At 40.4% G+C, this 21173-nt stretch overlaps 1 protein-coding gene and 1 long non-coding RNA gene across 4 annotated transcripts in view; one reads left to right on the forward strand and one right to left on the reverse strand.

The window, feature by feature from the left end:
* The window catches only part of LOC125464334 (uncharacterized), a 39755-nt gene extending 33519 nt beyond the window's left edge, over nt 1-6236 (forward strand). Inside the window, exon 2 of the long non-coding RNA XR_007249994.1 lies at nt 5186-6236. This is a non-coding gene — a long non-coding RNA (uncharacterized LOC125464334). The remainder of the gene's footprint in view (nt 1-5185) is intronic.
* LOC125464333 (transmembrane protein 132C-like) overlaps nt 1-21173 on the reverse strand; it is a 932328-nt gene that overhangs the window by 249476 nt on the left and 661679 nt on the right. The gene's annotated exons all lie outside the window — the stretch shown is intronic.

Here is a 21173-nt window from a genome sequence, read left to right on the forward strand (position 1 = left end):
TGCTTGCACAGGTACTTACTGAGAGAGACATATGTAACAGCTTTAAATTGATTATGGAAAACATCCAGCAGGCTGTGGTAACAGCATGAAAATGGTTGGAGCCAAGTGGTTTTTGTGCATTTTTTCAAATGTAACTCGATGCGTCCAAATTGCTCTTTGCAAATCTTATGTTTGCTGATCAATAATCCTCCTGTCGAGATTATGGCTGAACATGTGAAATCCATTCTAGAAATGTTTCAGGAGATCAATCTGCTGCCACCATCGTTGTTATGTATTTATTAATCTGCAGCTTCTCTACCATTCCATGACATGATTACTGGAAACATGCAGCACGCAAAGCTACAGGTGACACTTTGACATCTCTTCCAGGCTCATAGCATGTGCAAATCAATCTCCTGTAACATCAGTCAGCACTCAGAGCTGATACTTTCACCCTTGATCCATGTTAAGAGCTGTAACACTTTCAGCAAATAAAACCATTGCTGCTCCAGAGGCAGTTATAAAGGTCAGCTTACTGCTACAACTCTGCCTTTCTAGAAACTGAATTTCACACAATAATGAAGCCAATTGCACAGACTGCTCCACTTTAAACAATACATTAAGAGTATCTCTCATCGCTTTATTGCATACATATTTGAACACTTGGGTTAAAAATTCTCGTAACAGAAATTGTCCTCGTCTTCGCACTCTCTCAGGCAAAAGAGAAGCACACGGCTTTCCGCAGTGCAACGCAATGACTAACCTAGCATGTAAACCAAAGACATCTTGCTTTCGCTCAAAAATCACACGACGTTTCATCGGCAAGAGTAGTGAATGAGGTCAGGCTAACCAGTGAGAGGGAAAGAGAGTCTGGCAAGGTGAGGTATGGGAGTGGATAAAGCAAACTGGGAGGGGGTGGCTGGGGACAGGTTGGTAAGGCTAGGTAGGATAGCAAGAGACTGCAAAGGCAAAATAAAAGGCCACAAAGGGGAAAATGGCTTGCAAAAGGTGGGAGAGAGGAACTGCAGAAAGGGAAGAGAGAGGGGCTAGAGAAGAGATATGCTTAGAAAATGGGAGGGGCCTACAATGGAGGGATGAGGTTGTGGGACTAACCAATATTTCAGCACAGAAGATACCATGTGATTGCTAATGATCACTTTTTTAAAATCTACAAAAGCCATGATAGCTGTGAGAGCTGTGTTGTATTCAGAAGTGATTTAAAAGAATTATGAAGATGTTAAAAAATGGCAATTAAGTGTTTTTTGGTGGCAAATTATAACTGCTTCTATGACAAAAACTCTTAAATTGCACATTTGATGCCAAATGATGTTATTGAATGTTTTGAGTGTATTTGGATACAAGAATGATATCAACATTTTCTGAGTCCAGAACTAGGAGGCATTGGTTAAAAACTAGGGGTCGTCCTTTTAGGTCAGCGATCAGGAGAAATCTTTTCTCTCAAACAGTTGTCCGACTTTGGAACTCTCTGGCTAAATATGAAGGTGGGACTATTGTATATTTTTAAGGTGGAAATAGTTAGATTCTGTTGGACAAGGGAAAATCAAATATTATTCAGAGTAATTAGGAACATGAAATCTGAAACACAAACTGACTATCCATGATCTCACCAAATAACACAACAAAACCTAAGGATTCAAATTACTTTAATCTGCTCCTAATTTATATGCTCTCAGATTTGTATCTATTTTAAAACAGCAAAGCCTATTAACATGAATTTTTATCATACATGCACCAAAACAGTGTGCAACTACAGTGTAGTATTTATCTTCAAGGCAACATATCAAGGGAATATGGGCATAACTTAAATGCACATTTAGGACACGCTCAAGCGGTTTTCATCTTTTGTATTATTTGACAAAACCTTCGTCATAAGTCTTTGCTGTTCATCAATGTGCTCCCCAACATCACTTGCCCCGATAAAAGAATCATTGGATCCCTACAGTGTGGAAACAGGCCCTTTGGACCAACAAGTCCACACTGACACTCAAAGCATCCCACCCAGACCCATTTCCCTGTAACCCACCTAATCTATACATCCCTGGGCACCTAACCTGCACATTGGGAGGAAACTGGAGCACCTTGATGAAACCCACACAGACATGGGGAGAATGTGCAAACTCCTCACAGGCAGTTGCCCGAGGGTGGAATTGAACCTGGGTCCCTAGTGCTGTGAGGTAGCAGTGTTAACCACTAAGCCACCAGGCCACCCGTAAAAGAATGGAAAATGTTTTGCTGTACTTATGTTCACATGAACATTCTTTAAACTTACACCTAAAGTTTACACGTGCACCTCAAAGGCACAGCAGGACCAAAGTCAAATTTCTGGCGTTTAATGTCTTCACTGGAAAGGATAAGGTGCAAATGGGCAGCTGGACTGGAACCACAAAATAGCCTCACCGAAATGTAGATCTCTGCCTGTTATGTCAATTCAGTGATGTCACTTCTGGCCAAATGTATTAATCAGATTGGCCCAGAAACATGAACTGAGTAACTAACCCCAACAGAGGAGAAAAATAAGGAACTACTCCAAAATTAATGAGCAACAGCCCAAGCATATACTCATGGCATCGCTTCTAGTAAGGCAATGTTGTGGCAGGCAAACTCAAGCTTCTGAACAGCACACGCAGATCTGCACTCAAAGTTCTGCACTCACAGAGTGGTGTAAAAACAGACGTTGCCAGAAAATCTCTATGGGTCTGACAGCATCTTCTTCAGAGCTTCATTTCTGAAGAACAGTCACTGGACCCAAAATGTAGACTCTGATTTCTCCTCAAAAGATTCTGCCAGACCTGCTGACATTTTCCAGCAATTTCTGTTTCTGTTTCGGATTTCCAGCATCTGCGATTCTTTTGTTTTTTTTGTCACAGAATGGTATGCGGTGTGCTTGAGTATGATTACAGTTTTCTGAATGTCTCATGTAAGAACTAAAGTTTGAAAATATTTCTATTTAGTTCTTAGGAATACTTCTTAGATTTATGAAAGGACATGATCAGTAAACAGACAAATTCCATGAAGCAGCAGTGGAATCATTTCCCACTTGGCTATTCACAAATTTGTTGATTTAGTCTGAGATTCCGCATCAAACCTAATTTAAATTCAAAGAAACATTTTGTTCTCATTAGAAGCACGAATTGTTTTCCTAACAAACAAAGACAAAAGGAATTGTAGTTGCCACTCTGGATTTGAATAGAAACTTTTATTAACCTATCTCCATGTTCACACATTTCAAAGAAAATCATTCATGGGATGCAAGCTTCTTTGGCTATTTATTTCCTATCCCTAATTGCCCAGAGGGCAGTTAAGAGTCAACCACATTGCTGTGGGTCTGGAGTCTCTTGTAGGCCAGACCAGGTAAGGGTGGCAGTTTCCCTCCCTGAAGTGTATTAGTGAACCAGAAGGGTTTTTCCAACAATAGGCAGTGGTTACATGGTCACTATTAGGCTACACTTTTATTCCAACTTTTTTATTGAATTCAAATTTCACCATCTGCAGTGGTGGGATTCAAATCCCTGTCCCAGAATAGTAGCCTGGGATTCCAGCTTACTGATTCAGTTAAATTGCTATCTTCACAATCATCATATGATTCTTACTAAATTAGAGAGGATCTGAGTTATAGGGAGAGGCTGCACAGGCTGGGACTAGTTTTCACTGCAGTGTAGGAGGTTAAGGGGTGACATTATAGAAGTTGATAAAATCATGAGGGGCATAGATAAGGTGGATAACAAAAAGTCTTTTCCCTAGGGTGGGGGAGTTCAAAACGAGGGGGTATATTTTTAAAGTGAGAGATAAAAGATATAAAAGGAACTTGTGGGGCAAACTTTTTCACACAGAGGGTGGTTCATGTGTGCAGAATGAACTGCCAGAGGGAGTGGTAAATGCAGGTACAGTTAGAAGTTTAAAAGATGTTTGGACAGGTCCATGAATAAGAAATATTTAAAGGGATATGGGCCAAAAGCAGATAACTGGAACTGGTTTGGTTTGGGAAACTTGGTTGGCATGAACAAGTCAGGCAGAGGGGTCTATTTTGGTGCTGTCTGACTCTATTTAATTAATTGGAACTTTGAATAATGCAAATATTATTTAATTACAATGTCTAGTGAATTCAATAATACATCAACAAGTCATTTGGTATATATCACCACAACAAAGCAATTAAAACCAGAGCTGCAACAGCATTTTAGCATCAAAGTTAACTTATAAATGGATTATAAACAGAGATGCAAGAAAGACATAGGAGACTGGAAATCTGAAATGAAAAACAGACAAGGTGATACATGCACAACAGGCCAGCATTAGCAGAAAGATACAAGTGAGCGACTATCGATATTAATGAGTAATGTTCCGACATAAAGAACTAACCTGTTCTTCCCTTTCAGTTGCTGACAAACCAGTTGGGCTTTTCCAACAGTTTACAATAAAGAATATAAAAGAATGTATTTAACCTGTAATATATCCCATACATCTTTTCTCAGAAGATCCAAAAGTGCTTCATTGTCAATAAATTATGTTATGAATTATTTCATTATTGTTGAATATGGCTGCAATAGGAAATCCTGGTTTACAATAACTATTTAAGGAGCTCACTCCAACTTGTTGGAACTGGTGAGACCCAATGTAGAATCAAAAAGAGTTCACTGTCAATCCTCCTTGACTGAAGCGCACCTTGAAGAAACTTTTCTCTGATCGTCAATGTGATAATTGTTTGTCATTTTTACCCTATTCATTTCCATTGCTATCTTTGCCCCTTCACATGTTTGGAGGTCTTTGCTAAGAAACATTTGTAAAACTGTACTTCTATCCTCAGCACCTGCCTCCATGCTGGTTCAATTCCAAAGCAACTCCCGTGTAGATTTTACCCTTCTTGCTTCAAATTTAGCCTCACCAATCACTCAACAGCATTCAACTCTTGCATTACCAGAGGAATCCTCCCACTCCACCTTTTGCCACTGTTTATTAGACTTTGTCTCATGCTAACATCAAATCTGCCAATCATCTTCAGCTGTCTTCCACTTAAAGTCTTCACTCTTTGTTTGATATCTTTTCCTGTGTTACTTTTTTAAAATTCTGACTGCATTTTTAAAAAGCTGCTCCCTGATCCTTGAAACTGAAACATTGGCTGCTGATTTTCTACAGAATGCTTTTGCAGTATGAAATGACTATAGATTTTTCTGTTTTCATTCTCTAGACTCATTTGAGAAGATAGTGGCCAAGACTTTTCCCAATCTGCCGACTGTTTACCAATTTATAACATCTGTATTTGTACTGGAAGATATAAATATTGTTTCCTCTGCATTCCAACTGATTGATTGAAAGCAATCATCTACAGGATCATGAAATTTTATGTTTCTCTACAACAGGTTCATCAGAAAAACACATACACCAAACATTGAGGTATTGTGTTTGAAGAAATAGATTTGTAATTACGCTGTATAGTTGGAGTTTGTCATTGTCATGTAATCTCTACTGTAACTTGCTTTAACTTTAGAAGAAACACTACATGGCTTCAAAGACACGATCTGGTGAAATATTTGTTACAATTGTTAGAGGCGGAGGAAGACCAGCAGGATGAATAATTACTACCAAGTATAAGCAAAATAAGTGAAGAGGACTCTCCATTCAAACCCTGGGTGTAAAATTAAATGGTTTAGTCATGTTCTGGGCCATGGGTTTCTGTGCAATACTCTGGAGAGATTCAATCTTACGTGATGATACTATGGCTTTAAGAGGTGTACTGTATTTGTTTTGTGAAGAGTGGTTCAGACAGGAGGGACAGAACTGTCTCTTTCAAGCCAATGAAGTACACAGCTTGTGAGACCCTGGGTTTTATTTTAAAAACTTAGAACAATAGAAGCAGCATGAATGGGTGGAGTCAGGCTCCCAGGCACCCAGGCTTTTAGTTTAGCTTTCAGTTGTAGTTTTGAAGTTGGGTGCGGAAGCTGCTATACATCACTCCCAGCCACAGCAGATAAGCTTGAGTCCTCCCTCTCTTCCAGAATTTTCCCTTGGTGTTCTTTTCTGCTGGACTGGAGAAACATTGCATGTGAGGCAATCTATTTTACTGAATTTGCCTTTGCAAAGGGTGTCTTTATGGGATGTTATTATATTGGAACAGTTGCTGTTTAGTACTTAAATAATCTATCACTCTGTAAGTTTTACAATATAATTAAGATTGTACAAATTCTTCTTTCCTTTGCTTGTATTTTAACAACAGGGTAATAAACTGTGTTTTGCTTGAAGCTGAGTAGTGTGACCAATCAAACACAGCACCTCACACTTGTAATTTAAATAAGATAAAAGTTAAGGTATAGACTGTCGTCTTGATGCATTTTGAGGGGGTTTGGTCTGATTCATAACAAGTTGGGGGCTCATCAGGATTTGAGCCCAGGATCGCTTGCACAATTAACACTCTGATGACAAATTAAGCAAGAACTCTGCTTGGTAGTTCATGAATGCAAGAAATTACTGCACTGTTTTCACATCTATTAATCAGAATATCTCCGCTACACCTCTCACATTGTCAAGATACATGACCCATGAGCTTGTTTTTAGATATCTTCAATTGCAATGTTATCTTGTTCATTTTCATGTTCACCTGGTGAGCTTTCTTTAACACAATCAGATACTGATTGTGACCTGTGATTGCATATTCAATTGTTTTTCCACATTCAAAACTGGCAGATCATCCATAATAACCTCCACTCCAGAAATACTACTGACTATCTCATGCTGTTTGTGTTGATACTCTTCTGGAACAGTGAATTTACCAAACAGGATGTTCAATTATCTGCATCTCCCAAAGGGCAACCAGTCTTAGTTTAGAAAAAAAATACTATTGTATTCATCCAGCTTCACTTGAAAATAGCCTGCTTCAAATCAAGTCCTTTACCTTGGAAATCTGTGGCAGAATTTCTTCTATGTTTAGCATGAGATAGTGAGATATCTTCAAAGCTTCATTGAGATCTTTTGGATTGATGTCTGCTCTCAGTTTTCCAGTTTTGTTCCTAGCTACTGTGTTGCCAATCCATTCTGATGGTGTTCTTCACTTTCTTGGTTACTCCCTTTATTTCTTCTATTTTATCTTTCATTTTCTGGACTTGAGGGCAGCTGTAACTCTCCCTGGCAGACCCTATGTTTGTCCCATACTTTCATTAACTTCAAGAACTTTCTTATTCGTCAGGAAGGTGTCCAGGATCGTAAAAGTATCTTTGGACCGGTTTAGAATTTGTCCAACAGTCAATGGTTTACTGGTTGCAAATGTCTTCTGGCCTGTGCAGGGATACCAGTATGAGCTTTTGACTTGCTTCAGTTGAGGTCAGGTGGTTATGTTTAATGTCTATCAAGTGGAACTTCAGATCTTCATTCGTCCCATTGTTTTGATAACAGTCAGTACTCTTATTTGTTCAGGCCTTCTATTTAATTTCTTTCCTAAATCATGATTTTGCTGTTGAAACAGGAAGAAATTCCAATTCATCCCATATTCTCTTTCATTTCCACAGGAAAGGGGACTGGAAATTTCATAACCGTCCTAACTCACCCAATATTTAAAGTTGCAGACTACAATTCAAATTCTTCCTTGCTATTTCTTACAGTTGCTAGCTGTCTTGCAGCTCTGAAAATCCATACATTTTCAGCTGCACTTTGAACATAATTTTAACATTGCCGCATATACTTCAAAGCGACCAAGTGATCAGCATAATGATGTGCTGTGAAAATACAAAACGCATAGAATTAATTGCTCCTCATTTTCATAGGAGAAATAACTAATTGGCTGTACTACATTACAATTGAAAGTAGGCTGGGGCAGGGTCCTTTAAGTGGCTTTCGCTGACAACTCTATGAATAGTCTCTTTGCTTCTCTCTGATGACTTCAAATAACTGGATCAACTTTCACAATTCAAACTTAGAAATACTTCTCAACAAGTGATGAGGGCAAGGAAAATTCAAGTGTTCATCTCTTAAGCATAGAACAATTGTCAAGCAGACATACCCCCAAGATTTATTTGAACTGAATCAATTGGTCCCTCTCCTCCACAACTGGCCAGCCCTGGTAAAAATGGTTTTCATCTTGATTACCATCCTGTTTTACAGCCGAGGCAAAAAGTGCACAAGAATGCCAAAAAGAAATCGCATGGGCCTGAAAGTTCATCTGTCTCCACTTTGGATCAGGCCTTAGAGTGGGCTGCCAAGCATACCCACCTGTCACAATACTGAAATCAGGTTCGAACCCAATTGTCTGCACCAGCCAATAAAGCATGCACTATCCATGCAATACGCATGCATGAGGCAAGATGTGTTGAGTGTGATAATCAGTGATCTTTAAAGGGTCTGTCACGAAAACCAGATATATTTTTGGGCAAGATTGTTTTGGCATCAAAAGAAACATGCATGGACTCTGTTGGAAATTTGGAATCCAGCAATGGAGACCTGAGGAAGGGTCACGGGACCTGAAATGTTAACTCTGATTTTTTTCTCCACAGCTGCTGCCAGACTTGCTCAGCTTTTCCAGAAACTTCTGTTTTTGTTCTACGTTCTGCCAGGGTCCATATTCTGCCATGCCCTGGCCTAGATCATAGAATCCCTACAGTGTGGAAGCAGGCCATTCAGCCCCTTGAGTCCTCAGCGATCCTCTAAAAATCCCACCTGGACACACCCCTTACCTTATTCTATAATGCTGCATTTGTCATGGCAGAGTGGACTTGATGGACCAAATTGCCTTACTTCCACTCCTATGTCTTATGGTCTTATGGTCATAGCTAATCCACCTAGTCTGCACATCCCTAGGTGCTATGGGCAATTCAGCATGGCCAATCCACCCTAACTTGCGTATCTTGGGCTGTGGGAGGAAACTGAAGCACCTGGAGGAAACTCATGGAGACATGGGGGAGAATGTGCAATATCCAAACAGACACTCGCCCGAGGGTGGAGTTGAAGCCAGGTCCTTAGTGCTGTAACGCAGCAGTGCTAACCACTGGGTCACCGTGTTAGCCAACACCTATGATATGCTGTGAAAATACAAAACGCATAGGATTAATTGCTCCTCATTTTAATAGTATTAAGTGTTGATTATTCCTTTTCTAATTAAAACCACTTCCATTCTACCGTTTGGTTGCTGTAGCTTCTCTAGGCAACATAAAACTAACTTGGTTCACTTAATAGTTACAGGAAAACTAATAATCTATTTTGTTATCAGTTCAGTAACGGATCTAAATCACACGAAGAGAAGTGGAGACTTATAACTAGATTATTTATAAAGCAGAATTATGATTGGTTGTCCATTACAATTAATTCCATAAATAAAAGATTGGCGTAATATCAAAATTTGACATGCAAACGAATTAGAAATAAACAAATCAAGCAAGATACAAATGAAGTCCATTCAAAGACTAAAATCTCACGAGAGATGTAAGCTCCACGCTGAAACAAATAGAAAACTGTTTTAAAAAAAACTCTCAATTAATCTGTAATAGCAAACACCACCACCAATTCAAATTTTAATGGATAACTAAATATTACTGTTAGAAAGGAACAAGATAAATACTAGGCTAGGCTTGGAGTATTTGATCTAAGTTATCCATTAAACTAGAAGTTGGGCCAACATCAACACCAGTAACCAGTAACCGGTAACACCAGTTTCATACATTCACCAGATGCATAAAGGTGAACATATACCAGGTTAATTGTCAATGCAGAACCAGTTTCCACTACTTTTCCACCATTGACTGATGTGGGAAAAATGTTTTTACACAGAACAGTTCTTCAAAGCCAACCATGCAATGCAGAACATTTGCTTCAAGCTTTAATAAGCACATTGTGCTCCAGGGCTGCTCGCCACTGCACAGATGAATTAAACCAGAATTTATGACAAGAGTTTGCAACGAGCCATAATATATGAACTCTGCCTGATGTAGGATAACTTGGTAAAAGGAAGATGTGGTGTGCCTTTCCAAATTTCTGATTTAATGTTTAATATGATGTTAAGTTAAATGCAAGCTGATAGCTGTCTTGTGCATTATCAGATTTTATTATCCATTAGGCTTTCGATAAAAATAAAGTTAATGTGGACATTAACTCAAGCTCAGAACCACTTCCACACAATGCTGCTGTCCAATTGAAACTAGAGACACTTATTAGCACTTGATTAAGAGCAGAGGTAACTAGCAGCGACCGAAGCAATGATTTATAACCTCAAAGGTTTGAGTACTGCAAAGTAGTAAGGTGTCAGCAAAGGAAATTTTGCAATAATCTTGATCAAACGTTTTGTGATGTTTTGGTGGGAAATATTAACATTCAATGACTGCATTATCATCACATAAAACAACGAACAGGCCTCCATTGTGAAAACGAAAGTGCTGGGTGACCAAATTTCAGGCTAACTGGAAAGGACACTGAGGCATGCGGGTCCAAGGGAGTCGTGGATGCTGCTGGGGTCACAGACAGTCAGTGTTGGGCTAGGGGAGAAGGTTGAGGACATGGGTGTGTCACTGCACATGGAGAACACCCCCCAGCATCAAGCCACTGTTCATGGTCAACAATCTGCGTTGGGTAAGCTACATTACCCACATGACAGACATAAGACTTGCAAAACAAACTCTCCACTTCACGTCCTGTCATGGCAAGTGGCTACTAGAAGAGCAGAGAAAACACTTGCAGGACATCCTCAAAGTGTCCCTGAAAAGAAATGTGACATGCCCACTGACTTGAGGCAATCCCTTGCTGCTGAAGTGTCAGCCACCTCAAGCATTTTCAACAGGCCCAGGTGGAGCTCGGGAAACAGTGAAAGGAGCATGCGAAAGCTTGGCATTGCACCCACACACCCCGTCAAATACCATCTGCACTACCTATGGCAGAGTGTGCATATCCAGCATTCCACTGGTTTATCACTTCGAGATTCATTGATTCAACACCACTTTGGGAGAATGTCAAAACCAATCTTGAAGAACTGTCTAACAAGAAGACAAAAGTACTGGGGGTGATCTGTATCTCCATTTGCCTATCATTTGTCTTTGTATCTATCTGTTTCCATCTATTTCTATCAGGTTATCTCTATCAATCTCAATATCTCTAAGTCTCTCTATCGTGATATCTCTATCTCAATGACTTTATGTCCATGTATCTCCATATCTCGATGTATCTGTATATCTCTATTGCTATCTATCTAGGTTTCTCCATTGTTATATTGTTATCTATCTACTATATCTCTCCTTCTCTTCCTCTGCACCATACCTAGAATTTTAAGGTGTGTTTTAAAAGCATCTGAAATGAAGTGGTGATAATAAAGTGTGAAGCTGGATGAATTGTACAAAATGCGGAGGAATGGAATTGTGGGAGATATAGCAGTTTAAATCGGAATTTGGCTTGCTGAAAGACGACAGAGGGTGGTAGTTGATGGGAAATGTTCATCCTGGAGACCAGTTACTAGTGGTGTACCGCAAGGGTCGGTGTTGGGTCCACTGCTGTTTGTCATTTTTATAAATGACCTGGATGAGCGCGTAGAAGGATGGGTTTGTAAATTTGCAGATGACACTAAGGTCGGTGGAGTTGTGGATAGTGACGCAGGATGCTGTAGGTTGCAGAGAGACATAGATAAGCAGCAGAGCTGGGCTGAGAGGTGGCAAAAAGGAGTTTAATGCAGACAAGTGTGAGGTGATGCACTTTGGTAGGAGTAACCGGAAGGCAAAGTACTGGGCTAATGGTAAGATTCTTAGTAGTGTAGATGAGCAGAGAGATCTCGGTGTCCATGTACACAGATCCTTGAAAGTTGCCACCCAGGTTGACAGGGCTGTTAAGAAGGCACACAGTGTTTTAGCTTTTATTAATAGAGGGATCGAGTTCCAGAACCAAGAGGTTATGGTGAAGCTGTACAAAACTCTGGTGCGGCCGCACTTGGAGTATTGCGTACAGTTCTGGTCACTGCACTCTAAGAAGGATGTGGAAGCTTTGGAAAGGGTGCAGAGGAGATTTACTAGGATGTTGCCTGGTATGGAGGGAAGGTCTTATGAGGAAAGGCTGAGGGACTTGAGGGTGTTTTCATTAGAAAAAAGGTTGAGAGGTGACTTGTGATATACGTAAATGATCTGGAGGAAGGTGTAAGTGGTCTGATCAGCAAGTTTGCTGATGACACTAAGATTGGTGGAGTAGCTCATAGTGAAGGGGACTGTCAGAAATCACAGCAGAATATAGATAGCCTGGAGCGTTGGGCAGATAAATGGCAGATGGAGTTCAATCCGGGCAAATGCGAGGTGATGCATTTTGGAAGATCAAATTCAAGGGCGAACTATACAATAAATGGAAGGGTCTGAGGGAAAATTGATGAACAGAGAGATCTGGGTGTTCAGGTCCATTGTTCCCTGAAGGTGACAATGCAGGTCAATAGGGTGGTCAAGAAGGCATATGGCATGCTTTCCTTCATTAGGCGGGGTATTGAGTACAAGAGTTGGCAGGTCATGTTGCAGTTGTATAGGACTTTGGTTCGGCCACATTTGGAGTACTGTGTACAGTTCTGGTTGCCACATTACCAAAAGGATGTGGATGCTTTGGAGAGGGTGCAGAGAAGGTTCACCAGGATGTTGCCTGGTATGAAGGGTGCTAGCTATGAAGAGAGGTTGAATAGATTAGGATTATTTTCATTAGAAAGATGGAGATTGAAGGGGGGCCTGATTGAGGTCTACAAAATCATGAGGGGTATAGACAGGGTGAATAACGAAAAGCTTTTTCCCAGAGTCGGGGACTCAATCACTGGGGGTCATGAGTTCAAAGTGAGAGGAGGAAAGTGTAAGGGAGATATGCGTGGAAAGTTCTTTACACAGAGGATGGTGGGCGCCTGGAACGCGTTGCCAGCGGAGGTGGTAGACGCAGACACGTTAGCATCTTTTAAGATATATTTGGACAGGTACATGGATGGGCAGGGAGCAAATGGACACAGACCGTTAGAAAATAGATGACGGGTTAGTCAGAGGATCTTGATTGGCGCAGGCTTGGAGGGCTGAAGGGCCTGTTCCTGTGCTGTAGGTTTCTTTGTTCTTTGTTCTTTAATTGAAACGTATAAAATAATCAGAGAGTTAGATAGGGTGGAAAGGGAGAGCCTTTTTCCTAGGATGGTGACAGCGAGCACGAGGAGCATAGCTTTAAATTGAGGGGTGAAAGATATAGGACAGATGTCAGAGGTGGTTTCTTTACTCAGAGGGTAGTAAAGGAATGGAACGCTTTGTTTGCAACGGTAGTAGATTCGCCAACTTTAGGTACATTTAAGTCGTCATTGGATAAGCATATGGACGTACATGGAATAGTGTAGGTTAGATGGGCTTGAGATTGGTATGACAGGTCGGCACAACATCGAGGGCCGAAGGGCCTGGACTGTGCTGTAATGTTCTGTGTTCTATGTTCTATGAACACAGCAGGCCAAGCAGCATCTCAGGAGCACAAAAGCTTTTAGCTTTTGTGCTCCTGAGATGCTGCTTGGCCTGCTGTGTTCATCCAGCTTCACACTTTATTATGTTGGATTCTCCAGCATCTGCAGTTCCCATTATCTCTGAAATGAATTGGCATCAGTCTAGAACTAACAGTCCCACATGCAGATAAAGGAATGAGAAAGTGTTGATAGGATTCAAGGAATCAGAGCGAAGTTGGGGATGGGATGGTACAGGAGAGCACATGGTGAGTTTGACAGTGCTGGTAAGTGACAGCATTAGACAAAACAGCAGGAGAGAGGGAGGGAGGGAGCTGGGGGCTGGGATTTGAGTTGGAGCAGGAGTCACAGGTTGGTTCTACACAAGCATGAAAATCAAAGCTCCTCAGGCAGCAGCAAGGGGAGATTCACAAAAACAACCTCCCAATGGTCATCTTAAGAAGATGGGACGCAGGACGTCCCAGCAGCAAACAACCCTGGGCGTGGGAAAACCTCACCGATTACAGAATTGAAAACAGAGAATGCTGGAAAACCCCGCAGGTCTGGCAGCATTTTTGGAGAGAAAGCAGAGTAAACATTTTGGGTCCTTCTGATTAGAGGAAATCCTGTTAAATTCAAGATGTTTGGTCACCTTACCAGTGCAGCAATGTCTACTTCTATAAATAGACAACTATTTGGCAGCAAAGTTTACTGTTTGATTTTGTTTTCATACTTTTCATTTTTCATTTCTCAAATCTTGCCCAATCTTCACAAATAAATGAATCATTTCCAGGAAACGTGAATGAGCCATAAAAAAAAACCACTGATGAATTAGCTGATCAACATACTGTGTGGAACAAGGAACAAATCAGTGATTTCTGAACTGGCACACAGGGAACACCACACTGGTGGTAGGCAGAGGAAGATGGAGGACATGAATAGGTATTGCTGGCCAACAATAAAAGCCAGCATTGCCAGCCCACTTAGCCAGAGGAACACATTAGAAGTCAGAGTGAAACTGAGCGGATTTCAGCTTAATTTAATCATATAAAAAACATCTACCTCTTTTTCCCCAACAAAGTCAGCAGAGAAATTACAACACAGTTTGAATTCCCAATTTTGTGCCAATCTGAACGGATTCACTATACAATAATCAGTTTCTGTGGAACTAATGTGAGAATTTTTCTAAATGGATTATGAAAAGCTATCTTTGAAAACTCTTTATTGGTAAATAGGTCTGAAATCTCTCCCTGCTAATTTTAGAACACTGATGGCGGACATGAGATAACATAATCCCAGAACATTGACAAACTGAATGTACAGATTGAATTTTTAATTATAGATCGAATTTTTAAAGAGGGACATGTACTTAAAAAAAGAATGAGGATGTAAATTCTGAGCAATGAGATTCAGTGAATGTCTGCAAGACCTGCATGGATTATCCTCAGCCTTGAAACCCTGAAACATCACATCTGACAGGGAGAAATGCATTGCAATCTTAAATATAATCTCCTATGGGTTATTTTACACTGAGAACAGAATGGGAGCAAAGAAAGCTGCCTGGGTAACAGACACTTTGTTTCCCTTCCCAAGATCACACAAGAAAAGGGAATAATGGGCAATTTCAACTTTGGTCAGAGATAGTAGGAACTGCTGATGCTGGAGTCTGAGATGACAGTGCGAAGCTGCAGAAACACAGCAGGCCAGGCAGCATCAGAGGAGCAGGAAAGCTGCCCTTTCAGGTCGGGACCCTTCTTCAACTTTGGTCTGCATGTCCTGGTGGGTGACAACCGTATGTCAATGAGCATTTGGCTATGCTGCAAGAGTAACCCCTCCTGGCGCATCGATCTTTTATAACATGTATTTTTTTTTGGATTTATCTCATATTTCCAACCAGTGTGTTTGTGTGTCGCAATTTGATATCTTCCCACCTTTACTAACCAATAAACTGCTTTCTTGTTAACTCAAAAAATGTCGGTTTCAATCGGCTCTGGTTAAAACAGCAATTTGGTCTGGAAGAGACACACACTCCAGGCAAGGGATCCTTTTGAAATTAACCTTGTTGCATCCAACTGAGAGGCTGGGTGATTAAGGCAGAAAAACCAGTTCATCCCTCCTCACTCGGGAGATTGACAAATTTGGGGTATGCAGATTGGAACTGCAATAAAATGGAGAACACCACCCTGGGATTGGTTATAACAGTGCGTCAACCCAACTGTGCATTTAAAGACAGTCTCTCTAGTGTGCGAGTACTAGGTCAAGGAGACTAATTGTTAATGCTTATGTCATGAATATTATTATTTGCACGGTATAATTTATTTTACAACAGTGATCGATATCAAGTGCTTGTACTCTGTGTACTTGGAGGTTGCCCTTTACTTGTGAACTTGAGGTGAAAACCTTGTTATTGGCAGATTCTCAAGGGCAAAAGCAATGATCAGAAGGATCGGTAGGCAAGCCACGCATTGCCAACCTGTTATTTCTGGATTCCGAATGCATCAATGTGACAAATCGTAGCATCTAAAAAGAATCAGAATTCTCTCCCATCACAACCCGTCCTTCACCCCTTTGGACACAGTGGATACACAGCGACTTTTGTAGCTCTTCCCAAGTGGTCCAGTGACCTTACTCTCAGCACTTGGGAACACTCGTACTGAAGAATTCCATTGAGGGAAATCCAATCACTTGTGTAGGAAAATGTGACATACAGCTAATTGCATACAGCAAGGTCCTGCAAGCAGTAAACAGATCAATTATCATTACTTGATCTGTTTTTTTCCTGATGTTGGTTGATAAATAAACATGGCTGGTCATCTTTCCTACTCTTCTTCAAAACAGGCAATGGGATCTTCTATTGAACCAGCAAGAACATCAGCAACAATGTATTAAAACTTGTCAGAAATGCAGCAAACTATCAGCCTTGGTTTTGGTTTAAAACGTGTGTTGTATATACCATGATATGTTAATTCAGAGGAGCACTAAGTCATGATGGTTTGAGAACCGGGCTATCAATTATTTTGAGGAAGGGTCTGAAGAAGGGTCACTCAACCTGAAATATTAAATCTGATTTCACTCCACAGATGCTGCCAGACTTGCTGAGCTTTTCCAGCAATGTCTGTTTTTGTTATCAATTATTTATTCATTATATCAATATTGTGTGGGATTTTGTAAACATGTTACACCATCTACTCATCTATTCTTCACATGCACCTTTTGGAATATAAAACAATATTCACAATCAACAAATATCTAAAATGCTTAAATAAGTTACTCCATATGAAGTTTACATTAAATGTTACAACATTCATTAAATTACTAATCACGAAAAGCTACAACAATGTATAAAATTAAAATGAGCAGAGCCAGGACACTAGCACTCAACTACTTCAACTCAAAGTCCTTCACAATGCCTAACGCTAATATGTAAAATTTAGTTTTCTGTAGCATTTTCACCCTCAGCAATGTCTGATTCTTAGATTTGGTATAACTACACCACTCTAAATCTTTTCTTGGAACCACTGGGAAAAAAAAAATGCATTTATATAGTGTTTTACATGACTACCAGGCATCACAAAGCAATTCACAGCCTCATAGACATTAACAGCATAAAGCAGAGCCATCCAGATTATCGTGTCACAGAATCATAAACGCGTTATGGTATGGAAGAAGGCCATTCTGCCTATTGTATCTGCACTGGCTCACTAAATGAGCATCATTACCTCATGACAATTTCCTGCTTCTTTAAATCATCTAATGCCCTCTTGATTGCCTCAATTGTGAACCTGCCATCCACCAGACAATTACATATTCTAACTACTTGCTAAGTAAAAAAATAAATTTCTTGCTTTGCCCTTGCTTCTCGTGCAGATTTTTTTGCCTTCCTGATTTTGTTCCTTTTAGAAACTGGAGCAGTTTCTCCCTATTTATTATATCCAAGCAAGCTCATGATTTGAAAACCTCCATCAGATCTCCTCTTAGCGTTCATCCCTCTAAGGAAAGATGTCCCAATTTCTTCAATCTATGTTCATAACTGAAGCTCCTTATCCCTGGGATTATTCTTGAAAACAGCTTCTAATCAGCATCTGTGACCTGAATCATAATCATAGAATCCCCACTGTATAGACGCAGGCCATTCAGCCCATCAAATAAACACCAATTTTCTGAAGACCATCCCACCCAGACCCACACCCTCACTCTCTAACCCTGCACATCCTTTGGCTTATCCACTTATCTTATATATCCTTGGACACTATCAGCAATTTAGCACCGCCAATCTACCTAACCTACACATCTTTGGATTGTAGAACCAGAGCACCAGGAGGAAACCCACACTGACACAGGGAGGATGTGCAAACTCCACACAGACAGTCGCCCAAGGGACAGAATTGAACTGTGGTCCCTGGTGTTGTGAGACAGCTGTGCTAACCACTGAGCCACCGTGCCACCTCTCTGATCGGACTATACCAATTCTACTTTCCAGCACTTGGCCAATAGCCTTGGAGACTATAGCAGTGCAAGTCAATATCTAAATAATGCTGACATGTTATAAGCCAATGAAGTTCTTTTTTGAAATGTAGACATCAAGGGGACAGGCTCCTAGTCACATTTCAACAGATTTTCTCATTTTGCTTATTGTTTTCCATCTACAGCTTCCGAACAGTAACTGTGGGCAGTCAATAAATGTTACATGTAAGAATTGTTGCTAAGTTTGTAGATGTGCTGTGATTGTTCATTATTACAATTTTGCCACCATCTGGATGTTTGCTAGATGCAGTCAATATCCACGAAAGACTTGGAGCATATGAATGGTAGACTTCCTCCAACTGACCAAAGGGAAAAAAAAGTGCAGCTATGTAGTAACTTCCATGATCTAGGGCTGTCCGAAGGTGCTTTACAAGCAATGAATTACTTCAGAAGTGCAATTATTAGTGTAGTGTAGGAGACACTAGTCTCAGACTGAACATTGACAGTAGGTTGTTTTTCAAATACCACTGTTTTAAAATTAATTATGCCTTCAATTTATCACTATTAGCCATGTGTGTAGCTCTTGTTCTGTTGTTCAGGGAAAGGCTTGCCTTGCCAACACAAAGATCAGTGGTTTGCTTCGCAACATCCATGGGACCATCAGTCATTTGACCATACAATCGTGTCTTTAATGTGCTTGTCAAGCCATTTCTGGAACCTGATCAGCTGCTTAACTGATGATCAACCAGAAATGATTTTCCACTCTTGTATGCATGTATATACTTAGCCTATGCCTCTTAGAAAATTTAAACATCCATACTGAGACGTTCTTGAAACTTCTGCCACTGATTGATGTGAAGCTGTGCTAAGCTCTGTTCCTATTGCTTTGGTTCTATACATCCAGTTGAGGATTAAACAGCACCACTTTTGCTTGGGGCAACATAGCACCACAGAAAGTTCTTGACAAAACCAGCAGGTCTACCAGCTTCTGTGCAAAGAGTTAACTGAGGAAAAACAGCTCATCTTCCATTTTATAACCATCTGTGTTCAACGTTAATTCAACAATTTCAGATTATGTCCACTGCCCTGATTTCCTCTCGTTTGAAATTTTTGTCCGTGTTTTTTCGGGGATTGGGTGCTTTTGCATGGCTGTTCTTGGTAAAGAATCTGGTTTGCTCTCTTTTAAACTCCCTCTGGACACATCATTTGTTTCTTTCATCAGCCCATTAACAACTCCTTTTGCCTTGCACCACTCTTCCTTTTCTCACTTAATTGCTCATGTGTTTGTCACATTAAAACGGCCTTCCATTCTGTTCTTTCCTCTCTTTCCCTCCTGCAGTTGTCTGCCTCGCTTTAAAAGTGCAATGTTGCTAAGTATTCACAGTTCTGACTGAGGGTCATCAACCTAAAACGTTAACTGTTTCACGCTCTGTAGACCTGCTGAGTATTGCACTTCTGTTTTTACTTCAGGCTCTAGAATCCATTGCACTTTGCTCTATTAAACAATTCATCACAATTTTCACAGCAACCACAAGCAGTAAGACAGGGCTCCAGGGTTTGCACAAATTGAAGGCTTCTCATAACTGACGTCTTCGATTGAACTAATCTGCAGGCTTATTCAACCCAAAGACTACATAGCCCACAAAATTCAGGTCGGGTACCTGAGAGGTTGGATACACAGTGACTGCTGCACAATGTTAATGCCCTACACTAGCATCTGTCAGAAGTTGGGAGGGGACTGATCCACATTCTCCAACATATTGCTGAAAAGCCCTTGCAGAGGGGTCCAATGCATGTTTCTTTTAAAGGCCAGCAGACCCCTGAAAAACTTGTCCAACATATTGCTGAAAAGCCCTTGCAGAGGGGTCCAATGCATGTTTCTTTTAAAGGCCAGCAGACCCCTGAAAAACTGTAATCTCTGTCCTCTTTGGCAGATCAAATTGTACTCCTGGGTGTGTCATATTTTAGCAGGTCGCATAGAAAAATGGGAACACCAGCATTTGCAAATTCCCTCTCCAGGTCAAACCATTCCGATTTGGAAATACATCGCTATACTTTCAGCATTGTTGGGTCAAAATCCTGAAAGATACCTCCCGAGCAGAATCACCATCAGCTGCTGAGGGGTAACTAGGGATGGCATTAATATTGGCCCAGCCAGTCACACCCACTTTGCATGAGTGAATAATAAAGAAATCTCGGGCCAATCCTTTTCCACCTGTACCGGCTGCTGCTGATTTATGTTCAGGAAACCTATAATCTGTTGCACCGACCAAACAGTGAGAACCTTAACATGTAACTTTATTGCAGCTGAGGCATCCATGGCAATCTGCCACAACATATCAGTAAGTTACCAGTGCACCTTACTTGCAAGAAAAAGATAGTTTCTCTTAACATTAGCACAGAGCATCACTGAACTTCCGCCGAAAGGAGGACTGATGCAGCGCCATGGAAGATTTCAGTGATAGGTTCAAGCGATTGATAAATATTTCCTTGACAGTGTTTAATGTGTGATCTTTATGTAAAAGCTCGAGGGGGGATTATGTTGCAGTTCAACCATGGGTCAATATACTAGTTATAGATTTCAGTTATTCCTACAACATGTCAGGGGCAAAAACTATCCTCCTCGAAAATGATATTCTCAAATCTTGCAGTCAAGAGTTTCAATGTCACCACAACTTAAATCAGTCAGTAATATTTCTAATGCATTATTAATTTTATAAACCTATCAGCCTTTGTTGAACCATTTATTCCAGTTTCTTTTTCTTTCCCCATTGTCTTTGTGGTAAATGCAATTCAAATTAAATTAATATCCTGTACTAATTTTATGTACGAGATTTTCCTCCCCAGAGGACTTAAATGACCCCATTGTACTAATTACACTGATTTATTGATGGCACTGAGTTAATGTATTGTCAGTCCATTAATATGCTCTTTACTCTCCAAATTATAGCTCTTTAAGCCACTTGCTGAAGTGGAAAAGAATTCAAGCTTTCTTCCTTCACTCTAGTATTTTGCAAAGCAACATAAAATTGTTGCACATATACTACAGTGTTTAAAATTATGTCAGTGTGGAAAGTTTGCCTGTTACTATCTCTCTGAGGTTAATGTGATGTAACTTGCAGCAATTCCCCTCCTCCACATCACTTCATTAAGTATTCATACATTTCGTCAGTATTTGCAGAGATTTAAAAGGTTAATGAAATGTATGATTCTCTAATACTTCAGTTTAGCGCTTTCTGTATAGCAAAGTCATAGATACACAAGATTTCTTCAAGCATTTCCAGCTTTTTTGTTTAATTACACACAATCAAATGATAATGGAGGA

Source organism: Stegostoma tigrinum, chromosome 26, assembly GCF_030684315.1.
Source record: "Stegostoma tigrinum isolate sSteTig4 chromosome 26, sSteTig4.hap1, whole genome shotgun sequence".
NCBI lineage: Eukaryota > Metazoa > Chordata > Chondrichthyes > Orectolobiformes > Stegostomatidae > Stegostoma > Stegostoma tigrinum.